Source organism: Solea solea, chromosome 19 (genome assembly GCF_958295425.1).
Source record: "Solea solea chromosome 19, fSolSol10.1, whole genome shotgun sequence".
NCBI lineage: Eukaryota > Metazoa > Chordata > Actinopteri > Pleuronectiformes > Soleidae > Solea > Solea solea.
This window is the reverse complement of record NC_081152.1, coordinates 16,819,289-16,839,506: the sequence shown is the minus strand read 5'-3', so window position 1 is coordinate 16,839,506 and position 20,218 is coordinate 16,819,289. Positions and strand designations below refer to the sequence as shown.

At 43.0% G+C, this 20,218-nt stretch overlaps 1 protein-coding gene across 1 annotated transcript in view; it reads left to right on the top strand.

Annotated features, from left to right (window-relative positions):
* The window catches only part of cntfr (ciliary neurotrophic factor receptor), a 224,248-nt gene that overhangs the window by 131,343 nt on the left and 72,687 nt on the right, over positions 1-20,218 (top strand). The gene's annotated exons all lie outside the window — the stretch shown is intronic.

Sequence of the window (20,218 nt, the reverse complement as noted above, 5' to 3'; positions counted from 1 at the left end):
CCACTCGTGTCAACTCAGCATACGGCCTAATATGATTACTGTGAGCCGAACACAGAACGTGTAGCTGCCGTCATTCTTGTCCCGCTCTGTCACTTTTTATGCTTTCGGCCCGTTGACCCTTTGTCAGTCTTACTTTTTATCGTACTTACTTTTAAGCTCTTGTGGTCACCTTTGTCTTTTTTTTCTTTTCTTAATCTTTTATGGTGATCACTGGCTCATAAAGTCACTGTGAGTGTGTCACAGGTGTCTCTGCTGTTTTATCAGGACCTTAATTCACCCCTTGTTGCTCACATAACCATATTTTAACCATATTTTCTTCTGTTATGGAAAACAGAAGAAAAACTATGTCTTTAGAGCAAATGTCAGCCATTTTATTTACATGTTGTCGTCATTACAAGAGCTCCTGACGGTGCTCATTATTGTTCCGGACAGACCAAAATGTACGGTGTCTGTATGCCACATTCTTTCTGACGTAGCCGATCCTGTTTGTTTCTTCGTTAAATAGCCGTTCAGGCTTCTAATTATGCGAGAAGGGTTTGGCAAACGTTGACATTTTCCAAAGACTTTTGTCCTTGTTTTTACTTCCTATAACAATATTTGCGCATCGTACAGCCCCAACAAATTTGCGCAAAAGTGCATGAGACTATAACAAGAGTCAAAGGGGGAAATTAACCCCGAGATGTTACCGAGGTCATGTTTAGTTCACGTGTAAGACACACAGCGTTGCTGGTGTTTCATTCTTTGCCGCTAGGTGAGTTTTTATAACCATAAAACCACTAAAAACAGAAAATCTGAAATGTTATGGGTTTTTTTGAACCCCAAATGAGTTTAACACAATTTAATTTCATTATTGAGTTCATCCCATAACTTTACCCCCAAAACTGACTCACATCCGTGTGAAATATTTGCGATTCTGGTTTTCCCGGTAGCATCATGTCTCTCCATGTTGTAGTTCTGGTTGGAATAGGAATAGGAGTGGGGTTGTTTTTTTTTCCCGTCAGTTGTTTCCAGTCGTCTTCTACTTGAGTCTGATCAAAAATTCCCATGGGAATTATGTTGCAGCTGTTTGCTGATTATAGTCGGGTGAAATTAGGCGTAGCTCTAATACCGTGTATCAGTGATGGCGGTGCCAACATCATCACTCCCACAACAATATACAACCTTTCGGTGAAGTCCATCCCATGTCTAATTCAGAGCGAGGTAGCCTGGAATAAGCTCGTTTTGATTCCCACACAATCCAATTCACATAATGAAACAACGCCATATATAGTCAGACTGTCGCTCTTTGACAGCACATGTAAATCCACGTCCACACTTTCAATCCAATTCAATGTGTCAACACAAACAATAGGACGTTAAACAGGGTGTCGACCACGTCAACAATCCGTTCCAGTGCCGATGTTACATGAAGAATTCCTGTGCAATCAATGCTTGATGAATGAGTCAGTGTGTGAGTGTGACACTTTGGTTAATCATATTGGCAATGATGAATTACCCAATACTGAAATAATAGTGAATTAATTAGAGTTTTGTGTTGTGTTAGATTATGTCGGCTGGGTGAATGATGCAATGCACACACACACACACACGCGGTGCATTGTGTGAAAGAAAAAGAAAGGCAGCTGTTTACTACATGTGTTGCACATATTATGGTCTACGTGTGTGCATGCTTTTCTGCTACCTGTGCTCATAATAACACATTAGGTGGTCTAACACTGTGGGAGTGTGAACCTGGTATTCCTTCTGTTGTGGAGAAAGTAAATGACTACAGTTGGGGTCAGGATTAGGATTAGGCCTGTCGTAATGTTGGCGAAGGTGAGGTAAGTCAATGCAATGTCCTCTGAAGTCATGGAAACCTCTGTGTGTGTGTGTGTGTGTGTGCCGCCAATTCATCAGGGGTGAATTACAAAATTGTGATCGTGAGAAACATAACCCAGTGGACGATCCCGCGGCAGTGGAACATAATTGCCAAAATAACAGTTGGTGATTTTATGACACGTTTAGGGCACAGACATTAAACAAAAAAAAAAAAGATTGTCATCTCACGCTTACACAAAGTCTGTCACTTCTTATTTTTTGTTTAGCTCTCTTAATATTTTTTTTTTTGTCACACAGTGATAACGACATGATGACGACAGGCTGCACTTGTCGTGATCACCATCGCGATGATACTTTGATTTTATGCAGCGTTTATGACTTACACCCGGGGCTTGTTATTCTTTGCACACACATACACACACAAGTGTTATCAGGGGAATTAGGCCGGAGCCATCTGCCTGCGAGTTTTCACCTTTACACATTGGCTCTCTGTTTTGGTCTTAATAATTCATAATTGAATAATTATTATCCCTCTGTCTTTCTCTAGCAGTTCTCTCTTCCTTTGTTCCACGTTTCCTTATCTTCTTCAGATCCTTCGCACATCGGCATCTGTTCACTGTGTGTTTACACTGGTTTGCATTAAGAACGGAGGATGCCACATTATGACCCCAAACCCCTGTGTGTGTGTGTGTGAGTGTGTGTGTGTATACTGTATATGAGCTCGCCTCAGCTTCACACCGAGCGTGTGTGATCTTTTTCCAGGACTTTGTCTCTCACACACACACACACACACACACGCACACAACAAGACGCACAGTTGTGTTTGTGCACTGGTGTGTGTTGACTGATGTCTGCCTCCCTTTGTATATTCCACCGGCGTTCGTGTATCTGCAGGATGTTTACATTCCGTCTGTCACTACGCATATATCCAACGCCGCAGCCATAAAAGAAATATGCATGATGTCACGTGCGTGTCAGAGTGCGCGCGTACACAGCATACGTTGTGTGTGTGTGTTTGCTCGTGTGCACATGGCAGGATGTTTTCGTCCCAGAGGGTTTAAAGAAGGTGTTTATGTCGTCCGTAATCAATCGCACACACACATCCGCACACTTCTGCACATCCCCGAGACTCCCGACTCCCTGACTTTGCGACTCCGAAGCGGAAAGTGATGCACAGTGAGTAGAGAGATTAAAAACAGGCATATGCACAGTAAAATTTCATTATGATTTAATAAGCGTGAGGTCAAAACTCTCTAAAATCCCCTGTCGGTGAATTACAACATCCCTTTTCCTTCGCTGTCACAACAGGGAAGTTATTGCTGCCCTGCCCTTTTCTGGCTGTGTCCATTCTTCTTTATATATTGCTGTCTTCACTGGCTGTCTGCGAAGCAATTTATAGTATCACAACATTGGCTGCAGCCTCATGGTTGCTCGGACTCGTAGCTAATACAGCATCAACAGCAGAGGCTATATATATAGACATATAGTATATATACACGTATGCATATATATATATATATATATATATATATATATATATACATATAGTATATATACATATATATATATATATGTCCTGTATATACATAAATGTATGGGGTAGTCCTGTCACACATGTGGCCTTGCAGGACGTCTAATAAACACACAGTTTCCAAAGAAAAGCCAAATAAATCAATCAAAGGTTGTAGCAGTTTATTATCTTTCAAGGAGAGGAACTAAAACTTCGGAAAAATAAACCGAAAATAAACGACCAAAAACTAAACCTAAGCGTCTGACTTAAAAACAGCATAAAAGAAAGGTGAAACAAAATGGCTTCTACCTCTCTCCTACTTCTGCTACCTTTGAATTGAAATTAAAAGTGAACAATTTTGCCCAAACACGATCCAAATTGTTATTTATCTCAAATAAACAAGAACTCTACTTACTGTAACTCTTTAAAATGATCTCAAACAAACGATTTTGCAACGGCACAGACACATGATTTCTCAAGAAAGGTGAGGAGGAAGCAGAATAAAAGCAATTAAAGTAAATGCAAACCGTTGTTTTCTTTGTGTCGTAAAAATAGGAAGAGAATTTAACAACCGTCCCTCAGAAGCACATTTGAAAAAATGATCAATATGCACTGTAGTTATTCTTGTATTTCCCTTAATATTTCATGACACTGATCAGTATTTCGAATGAAAAAAAAAGTGCGCCTCAGTTTCTAAACTGATTAGTTGGCGTCAAGCTGCGAAACTGCGACGGTCCCCTCCGAACATCAGGACACGCAAATCTAAAAGCTCTGTTGCTGATCATTCTCCGTCTTTGGAGCCCATTAGCCAGTCATTCAGCCAGTCAGTGTGCCAGCCAGTAACTCAGCCTGCCAAGCTGACACGAGACAAGAAGAGACACTTTGTCTTCTTTTCTTCTTTTCCTCCCTCTCTCTCTCTCTGTCTCTCTCTGTCTCTCTCTGTCTCTGTCTTCCGAGCTCTTGACAGATAATTCATGGGGCCAATCAGACACTCCAGACGAGGCGCTGACAAGATTTTAAACATCTGTAATGGAGAAAAACATTTATATTCAGAACAAGAGCGGCTGAATATCGAGCGTAAATCACGACACACGGGGGAAGAGGCTTCTAACTTTGGCACGGAGTCGCTCTTGTAAACAAATCTCTGGTCCCTGATCCGCTCTGGGATCGTAGCGGTGTCGTTATGTAAACGCCAGTCGCCGATGTGGACTTTAAAGGGGACATATTATACCCTATTTCCCCCATTAAAATAGTTCCCTGGTGTCCTAATGAACATGTCAGTGACATGCCTTGGTCAAAATACCATAAGGATGAAGCATCATAGCAGTTCAATAACCTTGCTAAGCCCGCCCCTTTCAGAACGCTCGGTTTTCGTGCATGGTCCCTTTATATGCAAATGAGACACAGGCAAACACACACCCACTTCTTCCAGGGGGTTTCTGATTTGTCCTCGTTACAGCGCTTTACAGCTCTATTCGTCTCCCCCTCCCTCCACTAGTTCTCTGACAATATCAACATGGCAGCGTGCGCAGAAAACAGCCAGAGTGCCGTCACAGGAAGAGACGTTCTACATAAGGATCGAGCCGAACAGTGCCGAACTGTTAATCAGTTAAAAACACTTAGGAACAGCACCACTGATCGCCAGCGGCGCGCGGCGAGCTGCATAAGCTGGCGCTGTATGTTACTGTATCAGACCGGTGACTATGCTCCGGAGACCTCGCCACCGCGGCACCGCTGATCGCCACCGCGGCACCGCTGATCGCCAGCGGCGAGCGGCGAGCTGCCTAAACGCATACAGCGGCCGTTTAGGCGGCTCGCCGCGGTGGCGATCAGCGGTGCCGCTGTATGCGTTTAGGCAGCTCGCCGCTCGCCGCTGGCGATCAGCGGTGCCGCGGTGGCGAGGTCTCCGGAGCATAGTCACCGGTCTGCACCGGAGCTGGCGATCAGTCGCATACAGCGGCCGTTTAGGCGGCTCGCCGCGGTGGCGATCAGCGGTGCCGCGGTGAGCTGATTTTCACAGAGAGTGCAGCACCTCTGCACAGAGAGTGCAGCACCGCTGATCGCCAGTGGCGAGCGGCATAAACTGCGCCGCTGTATATGTGATTGTATCAGACTGAGTCTGTGCTCCGGTCATGGAGGACGTACTGAACAAATATTTTTAATTAGGACGTGTCAGAATGGTCAGTTATGAGCTCTATGTGACCTTTTCTTAACAACGTGTGTGTTTGTACGTCGGTGAAATACGTCCCCTGACTAAATACGGCGACTGCTGGCCGCAGTCTAGTGCGAACACACAAACACACGTTTGCTGACTTTATCCGGCACATTAGCTTCATATATCAAATCCTCTGTGGAAGTTTGTGTAAAACACTGTGCTCCACTGTGCAGCCACGAACAGCACACTTGTCCCTCTGCGTTGACATAATACCGCTCTTCCTCCCTCGCCTGCACTCTCGCAGGGACAAGGTGGAGCTAAGGTGGAGCTCTCGAAGTAAACTTACTGGTGGGGCGGTAACATTCGCGGTGAAATGCGCATTATGACGTCATAAACGCAGGGAATTCAACATCGAGTGTTTTATCGCCTATACTTACACTAAGGGGGACCACGAAAACATGACGGAGTATTCTTTTTCCACACTTTGGTGACTGGTAGGGCCCCCAGAGTCCCAAATATAAGTATTAAAATGGTTAAAAAGTTGATTTTGCGTAATATGTCCCCTTTAAATGATAACGGGCGACTTTACCGCCAGTGTCACGGGCGTGTGGGTCATGAGGCCATTTGGATTGGGTTAACGTGTGTGTGTGTGTGTGTGTGTGTGTGTGTGTGTATACACATGTGGTTAGTGCACAATATGCAACAGTATAATGTTGTATATTCCTTTCTCTAAAGTTTAAAACCAAAAACAAACATTAGGATTGTACTTTATATCACCAGGCTCCACCTCACCTTCACTATTATTGTGTATACTCACATGAATTTGGTTCATGTGAGTAAAAAATAAAATAACCAGGCCCCAACCGTTCCATTTCTTTGGAACCCTTCGCCTTTGGGTACCAGAGTAAAATGGTACGGTCAGGGTAGCTCCGAACTAAAGCCCTCGATCTATTCTCATACAAAGCTTTGGATGACACGTCGTCACAAGCCGCCAGCCCACTGCACGGTTCCATTCCAATCCGTACTCATACTGTACCAAACCGGGACCGTACCATGATGGAAACACAGCGTAACACACCACATTTTCAGAATTTACCAGATAATCTTTGCTCTTCCTTTCTTAATCTCTCACGCTAAAACGCACCAAAATGTATCTCGTTATCTCGTCCTCCATTTCTGATACGCCGTCTCTAGTATCCCCCCTCCCCCCCTCCCCCCCTGCAACATTACCTCATGCTCATTTCCCCCCCCCCCCCCCCCCTGGAGGTCAACTATTTCAACTCAAGCGAGAGAAGTGAATGAAGCAAATTCCTCATCTTTGAGAAATCATCATTTGCATCACATTTGGGCTGAACGCGCCATTAGTCACGTAGCCCCCGTGCTTTCCTTAATGACACCAGTGCTCGAGAGCGGTCTTTTAAACAGTCGTCAACCACTGATTAGTCGGTTAAATCAAACATTTAGCCTCAAATGCTGCCTATGGAACATTACTCTTCCTTCCTTCCTTTCTTTCTTTCTTTCTCCCACTCTCTCACAGACACTAATTGGTGGCCGTCAGCCTCACTGACAGTGAGTTGAAGGAGAATTGAGTTCTCTTGTTAGATTGATGTGCGTCTCTTACCTTCGGGCAACGTTGTTTCCTCGCACACAAACACCACCACTAAGATGTCTGTTTTCCTTTCTTTAGGCAGCTTGTTTTGTTGTGTAAATCGAACGCCCCCACAGTGCCACCCAGCAGCCACACACACACACACACCCACACCCACTCATGGGACCCGCGCTGCATTGCTGGATTGATGGAAGTGTCTTGTCACCTTGCAGACAGAATGCTATGGAGGACGCTGAGCACGTACAGAGCTCCTTCCTCCTCTGGGAACTCCTGTTTGAACCCGGACAGGGGGGGAGGGAGGCGGGTTGTTTTTGGCCCCACATGTAAGGCCACGGCTAGAAAAACTCAGCCTCCATTTTAATTACTCGCCTTTTTTCTTGTCCCAGAGCGTGGCCAGTCATAATAAATAGAAAAATACTTTGGATTCGCACGATTGTGGAATCAAATTCAACAGTTTGTCAACCTTCGCCAGTCTCTGGGGTTTTGTTCCTGTCGGAGTGAGACGCTGCCGGAGTCTGCAGGAGCTCTGTGAGATGTGGATTTAGAACCAAACCTGCAAGAGTGACAGATAATACTGCCATATTATGTTTCTGATATGAAAAAGAACTGAAGAAAACACGGTAATCTGGGGAAGGCATCTAACTGGAGCACAAACGTGTCGATCATTTGTCCCAAATCTGCAGTTTTATCAAATGTTCTTAAGCAAAAACAGTTGTTTTATATGAACTCTACTGTGGCTGACCTCTGAACTCTGAGTCAATGATAGTACTAATACGGGATTGTGTGGGAGATCTGATGAGATTATAAATATATTAGAGTTAGGCTGTTGCTGTGAACATCTGCATATTCATCCTTAGCATCTGTTTGTTGCATCCCTCCATCACAACAGTTTCCCCGTCTCTTATCCCCGCTCCACATCACCGATTCTTCCCCCCTTTTTCCATGTTTTCCATTTCCATTTGCAGGACAACAGCAATTCCCATCACTTTATTGCAGCAGACAACCATAACAAATAGGAAAATGGGGAAGCCACGAGGGAAACTCAAACACATTAAAAAAAAAGAGAGAGAGAAAGATTCACTGTTGCGCTTTGGCTTGGGTAACAGGAGTAATCTGGTACGATGGATTGTTTTCCTTCTCTCGATCCCTTTCATTGTTACTGTTTCAAAGAGAGTAGAAACGAGGCTAAATAACCACACAAGCGCTAGAGTGAAATACTCTGAATTCATGCTTGTAATGATGTAAGATGGTATATCGCCCAGTCTGAATTCAAAGAGTCTAAACACATTATAGTTTTACAGCTCAACAGATACACTTACAGTTACAGCACAATAACAACAGGGTTATAGTGTATTTTTATTAATCATAATGATACAATGTCTTTCCAAATGCAATTACTAGCTTATTATTTTACAATATATTAGTATAGTAGTTCACAGTAACAAAACATAATTACCATTACTTATTACTACACTTTTACCAAATTATTACAATACTTTAATGCAAAATTGTTACCATTTTATGTGCACACGTGCAAATTTGGTTGCCCTCCTCTGGTCTCTAACTCTCTCTCCCACTCTCTTTCTCACCCTCTAATCCTCTTACACAGCCTCCTCCTCGTAGTCCGTCCAATATCGACCATCACTCTCTCCTTCCCTTGTCATCTTTCTCTCTCCGTGTGTGTAGTTCGGGGAATAAGAGCTTGTACTGGAACAGCGACGTCACACTGTATTGTGCTCCCGCTGTCCTTAAGTGCTGCGACCGTCGCGTGTCATAAAACAGTCTCTGTGTTCTCTCTCACAGTCGCGTTGCTTCTCAGGTTCCGTTTGGCCTTTGTGAGGAGAACTTACTTTGTTTACTTTGTTTTTTTTTCCCCCAGTTGACTAATCTGCTGTTGGAAAAGTGTGTTTAATTTTCACAGTGGTCAGAAGGACCAGGTCCAAGCGTTGCTGTGCTGGACACACACAAATGGCCCCTGACGAGTCTGTCGGCAGTGTATGAATAGAACGTGTGAGTGATGGACTGAAGCACTATAGCATGAGTGTCAACTGCAAAGTGGCCGTTAAGGCGATAAAAGCTCTTTATAAAGGCGATCCTTTTACCGTTTACCTCTTTTTGATGAGGACGTGCCAATTTATAAAAGTGTAGGCTGATAGTGTACACGTCCTCGTGAGTCTGAATTACAGTGTAACAGAGCAGATTAGAGAACGAGGAGAAAAGAGAGCAAACAGACGAGTGTATGAAAGTGAAATTTAACATCAAGCGTTAGTAAAAGTCTCCTGGGAGAAGTAGACGCTTTAGTTGTGGTAGAAAAAAAAGTCAAATTGGGCAAGCCGTGATGACAAAAATGATCTGATGTTATATGATAGCTTATATCAGGGGTATGAAGTGGGCTGGAGCAATGAAATAATAGCATAATAACCTATTAACAACAAGAAATCCACATTTTTTCCCCTTTGTTTTACATTAAATGAAGTATTTTCTTACAAAATGTGCATTACAACGTACAGATCACAGTGGATCTACATAGGCACAACACTTATAGTCACAAAATTCATCCTGCGGGCCAGATTGGACCCTCTGGTTCTGGCATGCGGGCCTTAACTTTGACACCCCTGGCTTATATAATAGCTCACCATGTGTTTTTTATATTAACATAATATAACAAGGTTAAGATTTTGCCGAGAAACAGCTGAAGCTGTATGTGTGTGTGTGTGTGTGTGTGTGTGTGTGTGTGTCACTCTGACTGAACGTAGACGAGCATTGTGGCAGACGCTCACACGTCTGTCAAAAACATCATGTTTTGTTTTGTTTTGTCGTCGTCGGCGACATTAAAGCTAAACCGGGGCAAACTGGAGTGACTGGAGAGCATCCGTGCCGTTTTCCCCCCACAATCGCTCATCCTTTTGCCAATTAAATTCTATCAAAGCTCCAACTCAGTTCCACTCAGATGCGCCGCACGAAACCAACCATGTAAATGTCCCGAGTAATTGGCAGTGCAGGACTCTTCCCTTCTTGTTCTTTGCTCCCTTTTTCACTAATCCCCCCAATCTTCCCTCACTTGTTATGTCAACGTTATCACCTTTTTATTTCAACTCTGTCCTCAAATGTTCCTCCAATAACTTCGCCTCATTCTGTAGCCATAATATTCATCTTCTCCTCACTGTCCAGCTTACTCATCATTTCATTAACAGGTTTGAGTGATACTGGGGTCAATGTCTTTGTGGAATGGAGTGTTTTCATCCTCCTCTTTCTTCTAAAAAATGATCTGTAAATTGAAGCGAGTCCCGGTTTGTTCTCTCTCCTCTCTCTCTCCGCGGTTGTGTCTCTACCACGCTCACTTAAATTACCCGTCCATCGGGAGCGGAATGAACTGACTGACTGTATTATTATCTTGTCTCTTGTGTTTGCTCGGCTTCCCTAAAAGTCGACATGCAGCAAAAGACAAGGAGTGTGTGTCTGTGTGTGTTTGTGAAGGTGTGGCAGCTCGTGGGTGTTGCTGTTTTTCATATTAATCTGTCGATGTCCTTCCGGATGTCGTTGTTTTTGCCAAAAAATCTGAAGCCGTGCTGAGTGTGTGTGTTTGTGTTTCAGTGGTTGTCACTGTGTGTGTTTTCAGTCTGTGCCACGAAGGTAAAGGCCTTTTTTTTCCTCTTGATTAGTTGCAGTGAAAAAAGAAACGTCTGGGCTGTCTCTCTTGACCCTTTTTTTTTTTTTTTTTTTACAATTTTGTGTGTTTACGTGAGCACAAGAGAGAAAGAGAGAGGGAGAGCGAGGGAGAGCGAGGGAGGCTTTGACCAGAAAGTATTCCTTCTGGCTCAGTGTCCAGCGGTGAGGTTGAGCAGTTTGCTCCATTGACGTCAAGCGAGCGAGCGATGGTCAGATATCCATGAAAACATGCTCACTGGCCATTTATATGTGTGTGTGAGAGAGTCTCAAATGTCTTTGTGTCAAATGTTTGCAGAGGTAAAAATTGTCCATTCCTGCTGACCCTTGCAGCCAGACCCTGTCACAACCATTAAAGCCATTCAGTTTAATGTGTCCCCCACACCTTAAACCAAAAGTCGACAAAAATGCCCCGTCAATGGCACAGACAGGGAGGGGGGGAACTGTGCAGTGTTGCAAACACTTTCCTCAGCTTTTCTTGTATTTTTAAAAAACAGTCACACATTCTGCCTCATAGGCACAGACACAATTATATAAGACAACCCCCCCCCGTTTCTTGTCATGTGCCACAGTATAAATAGCATCTGGTTCTTCTTTTTTTCTGTTACACAAAGACCTGCTTCTCACATACTTGGTGATTCATCCTTATTATCTTCTATAGGAAGCTGTTTTACCTGCTGCCTGTCAAATGTATGCAAGTGTAAGGTGGTATATATATATATATACAGTATGTATACATGTATATATATATATATATATACTTTTTTGTTTAACCAGTAGGAGGCAGAGTTGGGCGTAGTTCTCTATCACGTTTGCACAAGGTGGAGTGAAGCCTCGGTGTTTACCCTGGGAGGTTATAGTATCTTTGTTACTGTGATTACAGTTCCCAAATAAGTTCTTTGAGTGTCTCTCGTGTGATGGTCAAAAATGGATCCCAAAGAGAGCAGGACATCCACAGTAGTCGGGATACATAGGGTGATAGGCGGGGTACACCCTGGACAGATCGCCAGTCCAAATAGAGACAAACAACCATGTCTTTGGACTGTGGGAGGAAGCCGGAGGACCCGGAGGAAACCCACGGAGAACATGCAAACGCCATGCAGAAAGGCACTTGTTCCCGACTGGGTCGCGGACCCAGGGTCTTCTTGCTGCATAGGCAAGAGTGCTAACCGCTACACCACCCGTGCTGCCTTCGCTGAACACAGGCTGCTAAGCTGTTCAGTTAAGCTAAACACTCCCTCCGTTGCACTCCAAAAGTAAACTTAATAGGTGCATTAATATACAAGCTGAGTAAGTTAGCTAGTTAGTTAACACCATAACTAGCATCCTGACACATGGTGGCTATAATAAGCTAACAACATAATTACATTCCTATATCTAGTATGCTAGCAAGCAAACAAAATAATTAATTGCAGAGGAGACTAAAAAAAGGATGGCCAACCAAAACCTTTCACTGAGCCTTATCAAAACCACTAGGTGGCCAACTAAAGTCAAAAACTTCATTTAATTGAATTCCGCGGGCCCCGTTAGAGAGCTGACTCTCAGGTCTGCAGGTTACGAACAGCTCACACTGGTTTTATTGAATAAGGTGAAAGCCGGAGCTCGTGTTATTTACTTTGTCTCTCGGAAATGATTAAAATATTCTGTATGACATTTCATGACCGGGGACGAGTCATGAAAAATGGATGCGAAGGTGTCGTCGTCATAAAATTAGCATTTCCAATAATGCCATTGGCAAGTTTTGCATAAAACATAGCATATGACTTATAGATGGGACGAGGACGCACATCAACGTCTGAATAGTTACGCAACAAATATGCTCCGGAAAATAGAAGTGAGCTAATTAGTGAGTGAGCATCCCTCGACTCTCATCTGTGTGTATAGGGACTTCAGTCATGTGCGATGTGTGCATCAATGAGACGCTATGGCAAATATGTATGACATGTGATTCTGTGGATACAAAGGGAGTGAGAGAGAATGATTGAAAACAAACAACAAAGGAAATCCATGCGGTGATGTACAGCATGTAGGAGAGCAGGGAGCAAAATGAGTCCGTGTGTGGATGAGTGTGGAATCCAACATGAACATTTGAATTCATGCATTCCAATAAGAGTGTGCAATGCTCACTATGTTTTTTTTTTCCTGCCTCTGTGTGTATCCGTGTGTGTGTGTGTGTGTGTGTGTGTAATGGACGAGCCTCTAATATAATTTCATGCCCAGGGCTAAAAGTGACTTCTCCGTTCAGTCCATTTGGGTCCATTTCTGTCTGATGCAGCAAACCGATCTTCACTTCTTCACAGAAGATTGTTTCCCACTCACTCACAGACTTATAAACCTGGCGATAACGCGCCCGTGTACAGACGGCGAGCTCTTCAGAAATAACTCGGGGAAATAATTCTGCTGCGTGTATAAAAAAAGTCATTTTTAAGTCATTATTTCAGTTAAAGACATTTCCTTTGTCTCTTCGGTACTGAATCCGTTTGTTGTCGATGTTATTATTCTGCCTTTATCTGAAAACAGGCTCTGGCAATACTATCAGACCAGCATGAGCGCAGGTGGTGGGCAGTAATTCTGTTAAACTACTGTGTTTTTTGGGGGGTTTTCTTTAATCTTGTCCTGTTGCTGTGGAGCTAATCAGCATTATGTGAACTCATTTTGACAATAGTTTGATTATAAGAGACATTTTAAAAGCTACACACTGCAGCTTTAATGCAACTGTGACATCATGGGAGGAAGAACAAGGTTTATTTTTTTTTCACTTGTTGAATATAAGCTTGACTGTGCTGCACTGTATGTCGTTACACTGCATTTGTCTGACAAATGCCGACAGACCGCTACGTCTCCAAAGAAGCTGTGGCACTGCTGTTCTCCCGGAGACGTCTCAATTTCATCAGCTTGCTGGTCCACTCTCCTGGGACCAGGCAGCTGTGAGCCTGGAGTGTGGCTAAATGGGACGGTCCCAGAGGACAGATATACTCAGCACAACACAACAGCTTGGGAAAAGACAAGGGGGCGGGGGGACCGCTGCAGCAGCAGCAGCAGGGTCTGGAGAAGTATGATGGAAAAAAGAAGAAGAAGAAGAGCGATTCAGTTGACAACTCCAAAGACTGGGCTGATAATGACATTTGGATGAAACCTTCCCAGGTTCAAAGGTCACCTCTCTGTGGTAACACAGTAAAGTGGTTCATCAACAAAAGAGGCAGAACTTTAGATGCCGGATATGAAAGAAAGAAAGAAAGAAAGGAAGCTTCAGTAAAAGGGGATATGGGAAGTAGGAACTTGACTTGTTTTCATGATAAACAAACACACACAAACCATACCAAAACACACACACGCACACACATGTTCAGGTGGGCGGATGAAAGGCTTCTCAAACAAACATAGGTGCTGTGTCGAATGAGCCGCTCTTTTTGTGGAAAAATACAGCGATGTTGGTTTGGGCCGGACAAGAATGTGGGCTGTAATAGTGACGGTGGCAGCGCTGCACACACACACACACACACACACACGTCCAATTATGCATTTTACAGTTTGAATTTCACATTCTTTTTTAGTTAAACATCGAATAATGTGTGTGTGTGTGTGTGTGTGTGTGTCTGACATCATCTCTCTGCGTCTCCTTCTGTTTTATCGACATAAATCACAAGATCAGTGTGTTTGAGCGAGCGTTAGAACAGAAAAAAGGAATAATTGGTTATTGGCAGTGCTCCTCACATGACAGGTGTACGAATCATAAGTGAATAATGAATAGGAGGAGTAAGTGTTTTGGTGTCAGCAGTGTGTCTCTCTCCCTCATTAAAGTCACAGATCATTAAAGTCACGTTATTACGATGAAGCATGCTCGGCGATGCTTTGAAATTAAAATGTCGCGGCTTCTTTATCGCACCTTTGATTGCCATCAGACGGCTAAAACTAATCTGACTGTTGAGGGTAATTCTGCTCAGAACTGACAAATGTGATGCTCCACAATTGGAGCGCCACGTCTTGTACTTGTTGTATTTTTCTTGTTTGTATTCTTCACTACATTAAGTGCATTGTGTCAGTATTTAGCAGCAATTATTTCCCACCGTCAAATTGTGTATTTACAATGCAAATGAGCTGCTGGAGAAGTCTTAAAGTTTTCGCCTGGGACAAACAACACATTTAGAGGATGCTGTTGCCATGGCAATTCTGCCATATGCTCTTCAAATTATTTCTGTGCTGCTGTGAGCTCACTGTGTTGACATGGAGTTGTTTTATTTTGCATCCGCCCACAATGAAATTATCCGCCATGACACAACTAATGTGGATTCTTTCAAGGCTCTGAGTGGAGAAGGTCTTTTTTTTTTTCCCATTCTTTTTCTTTTTTAAAATGTAACCTCCATCTATTTGTTAAAGCTCAGAGAAAATCTCTTAAAAGGGATGAAGGTTGTTTGGCCTGGAAAAATAAGATGATTCAGATACCTGCAATACCTTCAGCAAAAACAGTTTTTACAAAGACGGGAGAAAAAAAAAAGACACCTGTCTTTGTGAGGGCATTTTGACCTTGTGAGGACATTTTTTGGCTGCTCCGCACAACTTTTACAACCCTTTTAGAACGAGCGTATCGCAGTCAGCGCGTTTTACATCCGTATCGTGAATATAAAGGTATTTTACCCTTTGTTTAGTTTGTTTAGACGTCTTCCTTCTCCTATTTACATCTGTATGATTTATACACCGTTCAAATGAGTGGAGCAGCCGCACAGACCTGAGCGTGCGTCTGTGACTGTGTGAGAAAGTGGGATTAACCGTATCAGAAAACTCAGGAGAGAAAAGAAATAATTCCACATTTCTCTCAGCATCTCTAGTGGTGGTGGTGTTGGGGGAAGTCATTGTCTGTTAATCAGAGGGAAAGATGAAATCATCAAAGCAATACCACAGTCTACTGAGTCTGCCTCCGTCTCTGTGCTCAGCTTTTTCTCATTTCTCCATCACCCTCTCTCTCTGTTGTCTCCCTCTTTGCTTACTTTCATTCCAGAGTGTCCTTTACGTGTCTTTTCTCTAACGTTTGCACCGCTCCGCCCCCTAATTCCCGGAGCGAGGGAATAAAAACGAGGTGTTATTCTCTTTTTAAGAAAGAGAATAACACCTCGTTTCTGTTGCTGACATGTGGTTTACACTCTCAGACGGTGCCAGATACTTAGCCCTTTCTTTCTTTTTTTCACGCTCCAGTTGTTTCTGTGACAAGCGGCGACTGTGACGGAGGCAGAGGTCCCTCTCAAACTCAATGTGGTCATTTTGTAAATTGCAGCAGACATGAAAACTCCGATTTTTCATGTCTCTTAAATCGCCCGTCCTTCCCTTCCTCCCTCACAGTCTCAGTCATGTCCTGATTTTAGCGGTTAAATTGAAAAGGGCCTCTTCGTCGCCTCTTCACATCCACAGTCCTGTTGTATTATCTTTCCAAAAGCTTATTAAGAGATAATTAACCTAATTCACTTCAGCTTAAGGCCGTTTCCCCCGGTGGTGTTTTACGGCACTGTCTCTCAATGAAAGCAGAGAGTTGACATTGTGTATAATGCGTTTGGGAAATGAAGGCAGAATTAATAATAACACTGCCGTTCTGAGCCTCCTCACTTATTATTGTTATTACTATACAAGGCTTGTGTGTGTGTGTTTTTAAATAACATGTTAGCTCAGTGTTTCTTCTATGGCACAGGCGTGTAATCAACCGCCGCTTCCCTGTAAATAAACGATGTAATACGTGCTAATTAATGGAAAACAGGACGTGTATGAATTCATAATGAGCGCAACTTCATCGTATATGTTCAGCTGACACAATATTGCGCGTTGCTACTCGCGGGTAACACTAGCAGTTAATTGGAAACATCATTTCCAGGAAACTTCCTTTTGTTAGATGGAAACCGCTCGTCAATTACGGGCTCATTACTGCATTAATACGGAGTGGAGCAGATTTCCACGCAAAGTGCCAAAGTAGACTGTTTAAAAACAACATAATAGGGTTTAATATGCTTACACAGATGCAAGTGCGCCACCATTAGTCACTCTAAGCAGGTCCAGGTACAACAGTAAGTTGATGGGAGGCGTTTATTCCACCGAGCAAACACACACACGTTTCAAACAGATGTCAAACACTGTGAGGTAAATCTGAATTTAATGACACCACACAAGCCCCGAGTCATCAGTGCATGTTGTGATATGATAGGACTGTAAAAGATGTAGAAACAAATATGGAAGGGAAGAAGATGGATATTAAAAAAAGGTGACAAATCAGATGAAGGAGTGTGATTCAGCTGGAGTCGGTGTGGAAGGGTGAAGTGTTATTTGTCCAACAAAACGAGAACATGCCTCGGTTGCTCCTCCGCGCCGGCCTTTCATTTCCTTATGTCCGTCTCTCGCTGTCTGTTGATAATGATCTCGGCAGGACGTAATGAATAATGTACATTTACCGTAATGGTCAGAGGAAGCTCGGAGTACACACACACACACACACACACAGGTCTACATCACTTCAGAGGACTTTGCTTTGACTTGAAGGATTGTACAAATATTTTTAATTAAAAAAAAAAAAATGTATTGCATTGGAAATTTGACTGGATGTTTAAATTTTGAGATGTTTTGGTCTTGAAAATAAACACTTATGTTACTAACTGTAAGTGACAGACCATCAAAGATTCTTTGGGTTTAAGTTAGGGCCTGACATAAATAAAAATGATATTCTTCTCACTGCTTCCAATCATGAAAAGTGTTGTCTGAAGAAGAAGAAAGAAAGAAAGACTTAGAGAGACCTACTCCAATCTCCAATCTTGTCTTAAAATGTAATAGTTTATGTTATGAGGACTTGATTTGTGTCCCCTTAAGTAGGGTAAGTTCCCTTAGGTCCCCACGACATAAGGAATACTGTGTTGCACACACAGTAGGCAAATCTTGTCTTCACTGGACTTTTCATATGAGCACACACACACACACACGTGTGCATGTGCGTGTGTGCGCTCGTGCAGCTGGGCATACTTCCTTCATTTCTTAATGACAGACATCAGAGAGTATGGCGTGTAAATTATTAAAGCATACAGCAATTAGATACATAACACTCCCACTGAGACACTCACTCACTGAGAACGGACACACACACACACACACACACACACACAGTATGTAAGATACATGGACACAAAAGAAACACACAGATTTGAAGATTGTTTTTGGCACACGCAGCAGGCACTCATTTATGAACTCGTCCGTCGAGAGTGTGTAACTCTCAGCTCTCAGCTCTCATGCAGGCAGCCGTGTTGTTATTATTGCAGCAGCTCTCCGCGCTGAGCCAGTCGGCAAAGCTCAAATAGTCATACGTTGGACTCGGAATGAAAGGATTTAAATGTTTATCTTGGATCTGGCGCTGGTGAATATGCTCCAAACATTGCTCATTTCCTTAAAATTGTTTGGATGGTATGAGCAGTGTGTTTGTGAAGTAACTTGTTTTTGCACGGTGGATTACAGAGCACATCGTTGCAGAGTTTAACAAATGCACTTATTTGCTGCCATGTCATTGACTGATTAGATATTTGTGTTGACAAGCAGTTAAAAAAGGGTTGTACCTTATAATTAGTGGACGTCTCTCTGGTTTTCCCCGTCGTAGAGAATCTGTATATAAAATGGTTCGACCATGGTTCGTTTTAATCATTTATAATATAAAACAGCGACAATCGAAGGGGACACAACTAGAACTGAACATTACTACAAGAGATGCAGTAGAGAAAGATTAACGATACGGTTTGTTTTTCATATTTATTTGACAATTTAACTTATCTATACACCCTGTATTGCTGCTACAACACACACACAAACACACACATTTAATTACTTTGCAGCCTCTGCAATTTGCTAATCGCATTGTTTTTAAAATTAATTAATTAAAAACATAATTAATTGCTCACCCCTGGACAAAAGCAGGACAGTAATGATATTACTTAATACATTCTAAAAGCATGAGGTGCAGAGGTTTGGTAGAAGTAGAAAATCCTTGCAAAAATTGCCCTTAAAGGAGCATTTAAAGATTTTTCCCTCCAGCACTGTAACGCAGCTATTGCCTGAAGTGAAGCCGTGAGCTGCATGTGCATGTGCGTGTGTCATCGCTCTGGTGACCCCTGCGACCTCCAGGTTAATGACGGGCTCACGTCAAACACCTCCAGCACCAAATAGCCTTTTAGAAGACGTATTAGCGCCGCTTATTAGATCTGCTCGCTGCAGTGTCATTACAGAATTCAATCTCAATGGACTTTGGCAGACATTTCCTGGGAGACTGTGTTTACAAAAAAAAAAAAAAAAAAAATGAATTATTCAACACGACAACAGTTTTTCATATCTTTAGATATCCTTTAGATAAATGGAGCCAGACAGTTACCTACAGCATCCACCAAGGGCAACGTGTGAAGCCTTTGGGAAACACAGAGAACTTCACTTTACCCGTCCGACAGATTTGGACGGCCTTACGCGCAAAGCCGAACCATTAGACTGGGATTACTGGCCTCGCGGGGTAAATGCAAGGTAATTTATTCGATTACATACCGGTGTCAGAGGCTGAAGGTGGCAGAGTAATGCGATGCAGGGTGTCCTTATTGATTTGATCTTGGGTTTTAATGGCGAGCCCAAAGTTTTCTGGAACACGACAGGTCGGTGGTGTTGGTGGCGCGGTTGTATTTCTTTCCAAAAGTGCTTTCCATAAACTCAGCACGATGTAGGAACAGGAATTTCTTAACCTAGAAGAGTAAGAAAAGTTGTCAACTGTTTGCACTTCACACGCTTTTCTTCTCAGGGATGACTTTGAGGAGTTTAATTATATTTTTCCAAATTTGTACAAACACTAATTCCCCCCTCCCCTCCTCGCCAAAAAGTAGTAAATCCTTATTTTGAAGCCACAAAAAAAAAGAAGAAATCTCTCCTAAAGAGGATTAGTTAATCCTGTTTTAAATATTTCATATTTTGACATAGTGATATATTTAGGGTGGTCTAGAGTGATTTTCTTGGTGAGCTACTGTGAAAAGCTGCCACCAGGCTTCACTCTGCCTCAGTGAACAGTAAGCAATACATTCATGGGCTTTACTTCATCCTTCAACCATCACTACAGTGCAGCTCTCCAGTGTCACGCTCTCTCTGTCTAGCACCAGTGTATACACACTCGTGTTGTCCCCCTGCCTTATAGCGACAGTGTCATCACTTCACTTTCACCTCAGCATACGTTTCTTTACTCCAGTGGAGAGAATTGGCCTCGGCTGTATATACACACCACTCACAGTCAGACTGACACTCACTTCCCCCTGTCTCCCCCCCCCCACATGAATAGAAATGCAGCTCCTGGAGAATCGCTTCAGGTTTCTGGCACTGACCATGACATCTTCACGGCAACTTTACTTTTACTTTTTGTTTGTTTTTTCTGAGGCAGTTTCAGTGGTTTTGAGTGCAACATGTAAAAACACTACAGAGA